The sequence below is a fragment of the Mus caroli genome, unplaced genomic scaffold (genome assembly GCF_900094665.2).
Source record: "Mus caroli unplaced genomic scaffold, CAROLI_EIJ_v1.1 scaffold_14736_1, whole genome shotgun sequence".
Lineage (NCBI taxonomy): Eukaryota > Metazoa > Chordata > Mammalia > Rodentia > Muridae > Mus > Mus caroli.
The window spans coordinates 24,300-33,380 of record NW_018391033.1 but is presented as its reverse complement, the minus strand read 5'-3'; the positions used below and the strand labels follow the sequence as shown (position 1 = coordinate 33,380).

Below are 9,081 nucleotides of genomic sequence, written 5' to 3'. Positions count from 1 at the left end.
CAGAAGATTCCGGTTGTCCTGAGTGTGTTCTTGCCGGCGGGGACAAAAGCTCGGGATACTAAACCACCAACCAAAGAAAACACATGGTGGGACTCATGGCTCTAGCTGAATATGTAGTACAGAATGACATAGTTGGTCATGAGTGGAAGGAGCGGCCCTTGGTTCTGTGAAGGCTCTTTGCCCCTGTATAGGGGAATGCCAGGGCCAGGAATCAGGTGTGGGTGGGTTAGTATGCAGGGGAAGGGGGAGGGGATAGGGGATTTTCAGAAGGGAAACTAGGAAAGGCCATAACATTTGAAATGTAAGTCAAGAAAATATCTAAAAACAAAAGAAAACAAAAAGTTTTCATACTGTTGCTGATAAGGATTTTACATGTAGACATATATGCTATCTGTACCTGTCTGTCCTGTCTGTCTTTGTCTGTTTCTCTGTCGTCTCTCTAAACTCATTTTTATTGGGGGGGTGGGCATGTGTGTGTGTGTGTGTGTGTGTGTGAGAGAGAGAGAGAGAGAGAGAGAGAGAGAGAGAGAGAGAGAAATTGGTACTTAAAGGCAGTATTTTACTTAGTTTTTTACTGTGTTTAGTGCAAACTGGGTTTGGGTCACCACACACAAACATAGTTTTGTGTTTGCACTTACCCTTTTGAAAGTAGGATATTTGTTGGCACAAAGCATAATATTGAATAAAACATTTTCTTGTTATTTTGTAAATATTTAGTACTAATGCATTATGTAGATTTCCATGTTACTTATACTTTCATTTTCTGTACGTTTTGTACAGACTACCAGTTACTTTAATTAATTAAAAAAAAGAAAGAAAGAAAAAACTGAATGTTTTTGGTACAATGATAGGCAGGTAGATCAAAGGAATAGAATTGATGACCCAGAAATGAAACCACACACCTATGGTCACTTGATCTTTGAGAAGGGAGCTAAAACCATCCAGTAGAAAAAAGCATTATCAACTAACATTGCTGGTTCGAGTGCTGATTAGCATGAACAAGTACGAAAAATGATCCATTCTTATCTCCTTGTACAATACACAAGTCCAAGAGGATCAAGGACCTCCATATAAAACCATATACACTGAAACTAGTAGAAAAGAAAGTGTTGCAGAACCTAAAGCACCTGGACACAGGGAAAATTTTCCAGAACAGAACACCAATAGTTTATGTTCTAAGACCAGGAACTGACAAATGCGACCTCATGAAATTGCAAATCTTCTGTAAGAGAAAGGGCACTGTCAATAGGACAAAATAGCAACAAACAGACTGGGAAAAGATCTTTACCAACCTTACATTCGATAGAAGGCTAATATCCAAATAATACAAAGAAATCAGGAAGTTAGACCCTAGAGAACCAAATAACTATTAAATTTGGGGTACACTGTACTGGATGGCTGAGAATCACCTAAAGAAATGTTCACCATCCTTAGTCATCAGGGAAATGAAAATCAAATAACCCTGAGATTCCATGTCACACCTGTCAGAATGGCTAAGAATAGAGACTCAGGTGACAGAAGATACTGGTGAGGATATGGAGAAAGAGCACTCCTCCATTGCTGTTGGGATTGCTAGCTTGTACAACCACTTGGAAATCATTTTGGCGATTCCTCAGAAATCTGTACATAGTACTAACATAGGTCCCAGCTGTACTACTACTGAGCATATACCCAGAAGATGCTCTAACATGTAACAAGGTCACATGTTCATAGAAGCCTTATTTATAATAGCCAGAAGCTGGAAAGAACCAAGATGTCCCTCAACAGAGGAATGGATACAGAAAATGTGGTACATTTCTGCAATGGAGTACTACTCAGCTATTAAAAACAGTGAATTCATGAAATTCTTAGGTAGATGGATGGAACTAGAAAATATCATCCTGAGTGAGGTAACCCAATCACAAAAGAACATACCTGGTATGCACTCATTGATAAGTGGATATTATCCCAGAAGTTCAAAATACCGAAGATACAATTTACAGACCATATGAAGCTCAAGAAGAAGTAAGACAAGAGGGTATATTTTAAGGTCCTTCTTAGAATGGGGAACAAAATACCCATGGGAGGAGATACAGAGACAAAGTGTGGAGCAGAGACTGAAGGAAAGGCCATCCATATACTGTCCCACCTGGGCATCCATCCCATATACAGTTGCCAAAACCAGAAATTATTGTGGATGCCAACAACTGCTTGCTTATAGAAACCTGATACAACTGTTTCCTGAGAGGGTCGGCCAGTGCCTAACAAATACAGGGGTGGGTGCTCTCAGCCATCCATTGGATTGAGCACAAGGTCCCAAATCGAAGAGCTATAGAAAGGACCCAAGGAGCTGAAAGGGTTTGTAGCCCTATCACAGAAACTACAATAGAAACAAACAAGTACACACAGAGCTCCCAGGGACTAAACCACCAACCAATGAGAACACATGGAGGGACCCATGGACCCAGCTGCATATGTAGCAGAGAATGGCCTTGCTGGACATCAAAAGGGGAAGAGGCCCTTCATCCTGTGAAGGCTAGATACCCCAGTATAGGGGAATGTCAGGACAGGGAAGCAGGAGTGGGTGTGTCCTTGAACAGGGGTAGGGACAATTTGATAGTTTGTTTTTGGAGGGGAAAACAGGAAAGTAATTAACATTTTAAATGTAAATAAAGAAAATAGCTAATAGAAAGTATCTCTATAAAAGTAAAAAGAAAAACAAAAAAAGTACTGCATGTTTTTTGACAAAGATGACATTGCCTCAACAAAATACCTCCAGAATGTTGGACCTAGATAAAGTCAATGTTCACAAAGTGCAATAATGAATAAATAGCAGATACAGAATGCAGCTATCCATGATTCCTCATCTATTACATACATTTTGTATTTTGATGCTGTACAGATTGAACTCAACATACTCCCTATGGTAGGAGATCAGCACTCTCTCATCAAGATTTTATATGCAACTAGTTATGCATAGAAATTTAAGATTGTGTATATGCTGGTTTTAAATTTTATATATCTTATCTATTTTTTTACATAAATGCAATATCGACAGGGTGATATTCAAAGAGTTATGATACTGTCTATTCCATCTACCTTGATCTACTCAGTATTTCCTTCAATCCATAATTTATGTTCATATATTTTGGATATTTAAACAAGCCAAGTATGCTTCTGTATAAAACAAATAGGCATGCCATACGCATTATTTTTCTTTTGTGTCTTCCATTTAAGAATTATGCAGTTATTAACTTGCTCTTGTAAATTTCATGCAATAGTGGACTACAATGATTTCAACATTTCTCCTTTTGGAACACTCACCAAAGTTATTTGCAATTTTTCTGTTTTTCAAAAAGAGATACCACAAGCATCATTTTAAATGACACTGCAAACTCTTATTTACCATTAAAATCCATAGTCAAGAAACAGCAACATAGCAGCATTTGAATGATACTGTAAAATTATTTACCAAACCATATAACAACAGAGACTGCTGCCACAATCGCAGATCTCAAGTCTTCTTATTAATAATTATCTAGTGTGTAAAAGCCTAATAAGTGTAGAGATCTCTTAAATAGAGAATTAAGATAGCAGTTACAAGAACTGAGTAGTTCATACTCTGGAAACCATGAGTCATTGTTTTTCACATGTCATGTTCCTGTTTCATTCTATAATTGTACTTTCTTATCTTCAGATTTGCAGGGGTGAAGGACTGAATCTTCAGAGTGACTAGTTTCCTTTGCAGCCTCTTATCTTTGGGGTTTGGAGTAATCCTTGCAAGCAGTAGATACTGGCACTCTCAGAATTTGACAAAAATGTTGTCCAGATTATTTACATCAGACATTGGGAAGCTTATTACCATTGAGAATTTGACTTCTCTGGTACTGAGACCATAATTCTGGTACACAGCCCTGTCAACTCGACCTGGACAATTTCACCTGAATTTTAATGTGCACAGAACCTGATATTACTGGCAATGCTGATAAAACCTGTTGTTGTGGTTTTTAGCTCAGCAGCCATTGGGGTCTACATAACCAAAGCCTCAGTCACTGAGATTCAGATAATGTGCTTCAAGTGCTCTGTCTTAATTCTGATCCTCAGCAGCCTTTGTACCATTATTTCTGTGACCTGGAACCATGTAGTAGATCTCTATGGCAAAACCACCCTTGACTTTCCACCAACATTTCCAGTTAAGAAAGAAGCCCTGATTAAAAAACACAGCACCCATGTGTTTTCAAAGGAGCTCATGACAACCACTCTGACACTCTTTGCTGTAATTATGTTCCTGTTTGTGATAAGGTCACTGAAATTTCAGAGTAAGCTGAATGCACAGCATGCTTCCAAACAGCCTGATGACAAGTCCATAAATAAGTGTGCTTGTGTTTGCCAAATGTGCCTGAAGACTCCCTGGAAAAGTTTCCTACACCAACACAGTACTCCTGTAATTATTTAGTCGGATAAAATAAAATATCACATTGATTTATTGGCCTGTTTCTTAAACTCTTGTCTTCTTCTCTCTGAATGTGTTCCCTTCTTCAAAGATACTCACATCATAATCTCTGCTTTCCAAGATAATGTGTTCAGCTATTGCCAACTCCCTATTGCTTGAAAAAAATACCCATGTAGTGAAAATGCCATAAATCAAAGAACCAAACCTAAGGTGAGACATTTTCTTGAAAAGCAAGCAAGCAAGCAAGCAAACAAACAAACAAACGAAACTAACTCATGGGAGTGGAAACACATACCAGGGTGGAGAATTTTAACCTCTATTGTGTATTGAATGTAGAGCAATACATCCAACTTTTGGCGCCACTAAACATTATAGATTCTTTAAGGCAGGAAGAGATACTCTTCACTAAGCATGCTTACAGCCTTTGAAGATGTTGCCAGATGTGACTTTCTGAAATACTCACATTTTCCAGTGTATATTGAAGCACAAAAGGAATCCCTGTGGGGGACTACTGAATAATATATGGGCATGCTTTTTGTGTGTGGAAGTTCTCTGGAGGTTATAAGATTATATGTAGTACAGCTGAGTCTCAAATATTCCCTGGATCCATTCAGTCCCAAAGAATAAAGATGTGCTCCCACAAAAATTATAAAATACCCTATCCTAATTGGAGAGACAGTGATGGAATAGATGTTTAGAATTCAGCAGAGTAGAAAAAGAGTCAGCAAGAGTAGGGAGTGAGTCAGGTGTAAATTGTCACCTGAATCTCCTAGCTCTGACTGAGTAGAAATCAAACTGCTGAAGCCCTGACTTACTAAAAACCAGCTTGTGTCTTTATTTATACATCTCTTTCATAGAGCAAGGATAGACTAATGATTTTCAAAGTGGTACAGTTTATGTGTTTGGTTTTTCATTACATGTGCAAACTAACAGGTCCAGTCACAATTGGAAAGTGGAAACAGAACAGATTTTATTTTTTATTATCAGTTCTATAACTCCAGTTGAAAGACTCTAAAGAATGTCCCCTCCAAAGCAATTTATATTTTATATGACAGTTGCATTTATGCTGGTAGTGTTTACAGTTTTATTTTTTATTGGTTATTTTCTTTATTTACATTTTAAATGTTATCCCTTTTACCAAATCACCCCCCCTTACTGGAAACACCCTATCACATTTTCCCTCCTTCTGCTTCTATGAGAGCCTTCTTCCACCCACCCACCCACTCCCAACTCCCTGTCCTTGATTCCCCTACACTGGGGCCTCTATCGATCCTTCCATTGATGCATGACAAGGCCATCCTCTGCTACATATCTAGCTGGAGCCATGTATACTTCTTTGTTGATGGCTTAGACCATGGGAGTTCTGGGGACGTCTGGTTGGTTGATATTGTTGTTCTTCCTTTGGGGTTGCAAACCACTTCAACTCCTTCAGTCCTTTCTCTAACTCCTCTATTAGAGACCCCACACTCAGTTCAATGGTTGACTCTGAAGGTCTGAATCTGTATTTATAAGGCTCTGGCAGGGCCTCTCAGGAGACAGCCATATCAGACACTTTTCAGCATGCACTTCTTGGTATCCCCAATAGTGTCTGGGTTTGGAACTGTATATGGGATAAATCCCCAGGTGGGACAGTCTCTGGGTGGCCTTTCCTTCAGCCTCTTCTCAAAACTTTATCTACATATTTGCTCATATGGGTATTTTGTTCTCCTTCTAAGAATGACCAAAGCACCAACTCTTGGTCTTTCTTCTTGAGCTTCATGTGGTCTGTGAATTGTATCCTGGGTATTCTGAGCATTTGGGCTAATATCCACTTATCAGTGAGTGCATCTGCTGTCACCTGAGTTTCTGATCTTAGGTACTCTGACTGGTGTGAGGTGGAATCTCAAGATTGTTTTGACTTGCATTTCCCTGATGACTAAGATTATTGAACAATTTTTAGGTGCTTCTCAGCCATTCAATATTCCTCAGTTGAGAATTTTTGTCTGTCTCTGTACCCCATTTTCAATAGTGTTATTTGGGCCTGATGTGGTGGTGAACACCTTTAATCACAGCACTTGGGAGGCAGAGGCAGGTGAATTTCTGAGTTTGAGGTTAGCCTGGTAGTGAGTTCCAGGACAGCCAGGGTTACATAGAGAAACCCTCTCTCTCGAAAAAAAGAAAGAAAGAAAGAAGGAGAGAGAGAAAGAAAGAAAGAAAGAAAGAAAGAAAGAAAGAAAGAAAGAAAGAAAGAAAGAAAGAAAGAAAGAAAGAAAGAAAGAAAGAAAGAAAGAAAGAAAGAAAGAAAAAGAAAAAAATAGTGTTATTTGGTTCCCTGGAGTCTAACTTCTTGAGTTCTTTGTATATATGGAATATTAGCCCTCTATGTGATGTAGGGTTGGTAAAGAACTTTTCCCAATCTATTGGTTGCAGTTTTGTCCTATTGACAGTGTCCTTTGCCTTAAAGAAGCTTTGCAATTCCCATTTGTCAGTTCTTGATCTTAGAGCATAAGCTATGGCTATTTTGTTCAGGAAAGTTCAGCAATTAATGGACTATACCAAAACATAGTAAAAACAATATACAGCAAACCATTACCTAACATCAAACTAAATTTAGAGAAATTTGAAGCAATCCTATTGAAATCAGGGACAAGACAGGCTTGCCCACTGTCCCCCTATTTAATCAATGTAGTACCTAAAGTTCTAGCTAGGGCAATTAGACAATAAAGGAGTGAAACCATCCAGTGTTTTCAGCTTTAAACCACTCCAATCAAAAGAAAATGTCTGAAGAAGTCTTCTTCTGAATAGCAAATCAAATAGGTAACTGTTTTACTTTTCACTGTCTACAGATATCTTCATCGATTTCTGTTACTGAGATCTATTCCTCCAGAGTGTATTCCCTTTAAGAACCCTATCTTTAAACTATATTCTCAGAGAATTACAAGTGTGTTACAAAGAGAAGTAATGAATCTATGGAGTAGTCCCCTGGACAGTCAGATTTTTTTTTTTTTTTTTGCTTTTTTTTTTTTTCCGAGACAGGGTTTCTCTGTATAGCCCTGGCTGTCCTGGAACTCACTGCAGCAATTATACTTTTGATCTTGTTCAGAGACAGACACCCCAAGAGTAAAAACCTTATATTGCCATGTACTTTTCTGTGTTCAATGATCATAAGTGCATAAGAAAGATATAAACATAGGGCTAGATAAAGCAAATTGTAGATTTTTTTCTAGAATTACTCAAACATAAGTTTCTCAGTAAAAGTCCTTAAATGAGGCATAATGCAAAAAGTCCCCAGGAATGCAACAAGCAGAATCCAAAATCCAAAAGTGACAGATCGAATGACAGTGATTATGCCATTCAGGTTTACATGTACTGGCTCAAACAGCTGTCCTGGCTTCTTGTCTCTCACTGTTTCCAGTAGTTATGGATGTGCCTCCTTTGTTTAGATGTTTAGATCTTATAATAGCATTCTCTCCTGGGTTGGCGGGCACTGATGATTTTAACTGATGCTTTTATCTATGGTTTTCATTTAATAGTCACAAGTGTGTTAAGGTGGATACAGATTTGGGCAATATTTGACTGCTAAGGCAGCTAAATCATCTTCTTTTCAATTGAACATTTTTATGTATCACAAATATTATTTATATTTCTCTCCAAGTCTCTGCCAGTCTCTCTATATACATTTAATGTGTGTGTGTGTGTGTGTGTGTGTGTGTGTGTGTGTGTGTGTGTGTGTGTGTGCGTGCGCGTGCACAATCTTGTGTGTGTGAGAGAGAGTAGTAGTAGTAGTGGTAAGATATTTTTGTGTAATACCTATGTGTTAGTTCTGGAATGGTAGTCAGAGGACAAATTTTTGTGTTCTAGGTTCTAGGTTGTGAGACTTCTTGTCCAAGAGAACTGTCTTGTTTAATATGGGAATGGATAAAGGTCATATAAGCTTCAACAAAAACCCAGGCAGTAGACAAAAATACAGTGATAGTAGAAGAGATAAAGCTGATAGGAGAAAGTGACAGCTTCTGGTCCTAAACAGTCAGAGCAAATATGGCAGCCACCTACCTAGGATTGGAAAAATTATTGATGTGAGGGTCACTGACAGAAAGTAGTTGTTAATGTCCTGAGCATGTGGTAAAGGCAATAGTCCCAAATTCGGAAAGACAGAAGGTTGAGAGTTTCTGCGTTAGGCATTTTGAATTGAATGCTAACTCAGGAACCGAAAAGGACCAGTGTCAGAGAGCAAAATATGATGCAAATCTGCAGAGTTCATCTAAACACAGATCCCAGTAAGGGTATGGGAGTAACCCCAGAGGTATGAGTTCTCTTTGAAACTCCCATTTGTACTATTTATAATCTGCAGTAGATGCACCTAATTCTAAACTCTCCTTATTCCATGAACAGTTAGTCCATCCTGTTATCTTCAATTTGAAAGTCAATTTTTCTTTCTCCCTACGGTCTTTGTTCACTATTAGTTGATATATTTATTCAATTTGTATCCCATTACCATCCCCTTTATGACTAGTCCCCTGGTTCCATGCCTCATAACCCTATTCCCCTTATACTTGTTTTTTTCACCAGGAATAATTCCCCTGCATATAATGGCACATCAAGTCTCTGCAGGAATTTGACCTTCCTTTCCCACTGGCCTCAATGCAGCCCAGTACTGGGAATGACATCCA

The 9,081-nt window shown here is 38.5% G+C and overlaps 1 pseudogene; it reads left to right on the top strand.

Annotated features, from left to right (window-relative positions):
- Nucleotides 1-3,676: 3,676 nt before the first annotated feature.
- LOC110288952 lies at nucleotides 3,677-4,435 on the top strand (annotated as a pseudogene).
- The last annotated feature ends 4,646 nt before the right edge of the window (nucleotides 4,436-9,081 follow it).